Raw genomic sequence first — 4,273 nt, forward strand, 5'->3', positions numbered from 1 at the left:
GTCATGGCTCAGGCCCCCCAGGCTGCCATCTGAGCGTTGTCCCACTAACACCCACTTTGGGAGCCAGGGGACCCTATGCCTCTTTTGCATTTAAAACTCCCGTTCGTACACGTGATAGAATATCATGCAGTCATTTAACTGCTGTTGCTTTGTATTTATTGGCATGGAAAGATGTCCACAACATATTGTTGGGAGGAAAAAAAGGACTTTACACAACAGCATGTGGAGTCTGCTCCTGTTCATTTAAAGCCGTGTATGTATGTGTTTACAATCAGACAGAGGTGTCTGAAAATGTTCACCAAAATGGTACTAGGGAGTCCGAGCCCGAGCCAGGGCGAGTCGAGCCTGCTCCGGGCGGGCGGCGGCGGCGGCGGCGGCGGCGGCGGCGGCGCCGCTCCAGCCATGTCGGCGCGCGCGAGCCTGGGCCCACCATGAGCCACGGCCATGTCCGTAAGCGCCGAGGACGACGACTATGAATCGGAGCCGGACCAGAACCGGGTCGTAGGTCGGCCCAAGGGGAAGCTGGGCCCCGCCTCCGCGGTGAAGTTGGCCGCCCACCGGACCACGGCGGGAGCTCGCCGGCGCCGGACGCGATGCCGCAAGTGCGAGGCCTGCCTGCGGACGGAGTGTGGAGAGCGCCACTTCTGCAAGGACATGAAGAAGATCGGCGGCCCCGGCTGGACGCCGCAAAGCTGCAAAATGCGGCAGTGCATCGCACCTGCGCTGCCCCACACCGCCGTGTGTCTAGTGTGTGGCGAGGCAGGAAAAGAGGACGCAGTGGGAGAGGAAGAAGGCAAGTTTAACCTTACGCTCATGGGGCGCTCATCTGCAGCGAAATCATGCACCCTGGATGCCTTAAGGTTAAGGAGTCAGAGGGCGTGGTCAACGAGGAGTTTCCAAACTGCTGGGCGTGTCCAAAGTGTAAGCACGCCAGCAAGACCGGGAAACGAAAGCGTGGCCCTGGCTTAAAAGCGTGGCCCCGGCTTTAAGTACGCCTCAAACCTGCCCAGTTCCCTGCTCAAGGAGCAGAAGATGAACCAGGACAGCAAGGAGGGGCAGGAGCCTGCCAAGTGGAGGAGTGAGTGTGAAGAGGCGCCCCGGCGCAGGCCAGACGAGCACCCCAAGAAGGTGCCCCCTGACGGCATCCTGCGCCGAAAGTCAGACGATGTGCACCTGAAGAGGAAGCGGAAATACGAGAAGCCCCAGGAGCTGAGTGGACGCAAGCGAGCCTCGAGCCTCGACGCTTCGAACGTCCCCCGGTTCCTCCTCTCACCTCTCGCCGAGGCCCCCTCTAGGCAGCAGCCTCAGCCCCTGGTGGAGATCCAGTCTCACTTACTTCCAGCAGCAGCTAAAACCCGGCAAAGAAGATAAGCTTTTCAGGAAAAAGCGGTGGTCCTGGAAGAACGCTGAGGACCGAATGGCTCTGGCCAGCAAGCCTCTCAGGCGCTTCAAGCAGGAGCCGGAGGACGACCTGCCCGAGGCGCCCCCCAAGACGACGGAGAGCAACCACTCCCGCTCCAGCTCCCCCACCGCGGCCCCAGCATGGAGGGGACGGAGGGCCCCGAGGAGAAGAGGAAGGTGAAGATGCGCCGGAAGCGGCGGCTCCCCAACAAGGAGCCGAGCAAGGAGCTCAACCAGGAGATGCAGAAGACGGAGAGCAGCCTGGCCCGCGAGAACCACCAGCCCATCAAGTCGGAGCCTGAGAGCGAGAACGAGGAGCCCAAGCGGCCCCTGGGCCTCTGTGAGTGCCCTCACCGCTTCAGCAAAGGGGCCCAGCTGGGGCCCGGCCTGCACAGCCCACCCCGAGTCATCTCCCGGCCCCCTCCCTCCGTGTCCCCACCCAAGTGCATCCAGATGGAGCGACCTGTGATCCCCGTCAGCCCCCCCGCCCGACTCGCCGCCCCTGGACGATAGGGCGGCCCACATTGTGCACAGGGAGGTGTGGATGGCCGTCTTCAGCTACCTCAGCACCAAGACCTGGGTGTCTGCACGCGGGTCTGCAGGACCTGGAACCGCTAGTGCTGTGATAAGCGGTTACGGACCCGCATCGACCTGAACCGCTGCAAGTCCATCACACCCCTGATGCTGAACGGCGTCATCGGCGACAGCCTGTCTCCCTGGACCTCAGCTGGACCAATATCTCCAAGAAACAGCCGAGCTGGCTCATCAACCGCTTGCCTGGGCTCCGAGAACTGGTGCTGTCAGGCTGCTCATGGATCGCAGTCTCAGCCCTCTGTAGCTCCAGTTGTCCGCTGCTCCGGACCCTGGAGGTCCAGTGGGTAGAAGGACTAAAGGATGCCCAGATGCGGGATCTCCTGTCCCCGCCTACAGATAACAGGCCAGGTCAGATGGACCATCGGAGTGAGCTCCGGAGCATTGTGGAGCTGCGTCTGGCCGGCCTGGACATCACAGATGCCTCCCTGCAGCTTATCATTCACCACATGCCCCTGCTCTCCAAGCTCCACCTTAGTCACTGTAACCACGTGACTACCCAGTCCATCAACCTGCTCACCACTGTGGGCACCACCACCCGAGACTGCTTAACCGAAATCAACCTGTCAGACTGCAATAAGGTCACTGACCAGTGCCTGTCCTTCAAACGGTGTGGGAATATCTGTCATACTGACCTGCGGTACTGCAAGCAAGTTACCAAGGAAGGCTGTGAGCAGTTCATAGCCGAAATGTCTGTGAGTGTCCAGTTCGGGCAAGTGGAAGAAAAACTCCTGCAAAAACTGAGCAGCATCTGAGCTTGGAGCCTCACATCAGGAGAGCCTGCAAGTGCAGGGTTCAGCAGCACGTGGAACCCCGGCTCAGCAAGGAGTCTTCAGCCCTAAAGCCCCCTCCATATTGGCCGAAAGCAGACGACACGCCAGGCCTTCAGGGTAATTACACCCTCGTACCTGTGCCAGTACTCCAGATCCTAAGGTCCGGCCGCTCTCCACCCATAAGCTCTCCCTGAAAGGAAGACACGGTAGCAGATGGGGCTGTATAGTTTGAAAAAAATGAATGTGTAAAAAAGCTAGAAGTCTGGGACCTTGAGGAATTCAGACTGTTCGTGTCCAGGTTGTCCTCAGAGCCCAGCCCACGGTGACACAGTACCAGATCTACCAAGTCTTCTTTCTCTCGACAGGTATCGATCGGTATGTTTCTAAGAATGAGATACTGCCGTAAATCCTTCACTTTCAGTCGCATTAACTGCGGGCGCTGAAAGGCTGTCTCTTGTAATAAGTGACAAGTGGAACATCTACGGAGATTTTCTTGTAAGATCGAACAAACAGAGCAAAAATCTTTCTTGCCGTCACAACATACGTGCTGAACAAACAGATAGAAAAGAAGCATTTAATGAGAGCCAGATACAAGCCATTGTGGAAGCACTAGGTTTCCTTTTGCCTCCTATTAAAATTAAATTTTAGTTCTTATGAAGTCCCCCATGGCCCCAGACCCATGGGCGTTTTCGTGTCCTAAAAGTGGTGAAAATCAGAACAGTCACTGCTGAGGCAGTTTGGATTCACAGAAGTTCAAATACAGACCTTTAAGAAAAAAAAAATGGTACTAGGGGTTGTTTCTGGGAGTAGAATTTGGGGTGATTTTTCTTTCTTCTTAGTTCATTTCTGTGACTGATTTGTATAAAGAATGAATGCATATCATCTTTTACCAAAAAAATTTAAAAACACATTCCAAAAACTCACAGTGCTATTCAGTTAGTTTTATAATATAGGACAGGGTTGAACGAGAGCCCGCGCTTTCCCTTCCTCCTCCCTTCCCACCCGGCTCTTTCTTCGTGTCCCCTCCAAATCCTCCTGCAGGGTCCTCTCTGTTGTGATGGCTTTGGAGCCAAGTGACCAGAGTTGTCATGTCAGCTCTGACCCCCTGTTTAAAACGGGCATGAGAATTTCCACCCCGTAAGGTTTTTTGAAAAATAAATAACACCAGTTACAGGGAGGCACCTGGACCTCGCCTTAGCCTTGGACGTAATCGCTGCTGAACGAACGAACACTGGGTATGGGGCGGGGGGGGGGGGGGGGTTGGAGGCGGGGGTGGGGGGGGCAATCGTAGCCCGCTAAAGAAAAGGACAGGAGTCCAGAAGCCTCGGGAACACAACCTCTGACTAGCATGAGGGGAAAATGCCTTCAAGTACCTGAAATTCCTGACCCAGAGCCATGCTGTGCTCTCATTCACAGGCTTGGGAACATTTGTTCAACATAGATTTTTAACGTAGTGTGTTTACTTGTCTCTCCAGGGGTCAGCAAACGACACCCCAAGGACCACATCC

At 56.0% G+C, this 4,273-nt stretch overlaps 1 pseudogene; it reads left to right on the forward strand.

Annotated features, from left to right (window-relative positions):
* The first annotated feature begins 405 nt into the window (after positions 1-405).
* On the forward strand, positions 406-2,747 carry LOC137208766 (lysine-specific demethylase 2B pseudogene; annotated as a pseudogene).
* The last annotated feature ends 1,526 nt before the right edge of the window (positions 2,748-4,273 follow it).

This window comes from Pseudorca crassidens, chromosome 2 (genome assembly GCF_039906515.1).
Source record: "Pseudorca crassidens isolate mPseCra1 chromosome 2, mPseCra1.hap1, whole genome shotgun sequence".
In the NCBI taxonomy this organism is placed as follows: domain Eukaryota; kingdom Metazoa; phylum Chordata; class Mammalia; order Artiodactyla; family Delphinidae; genus Pseudorca; species Pseudorca crassidens.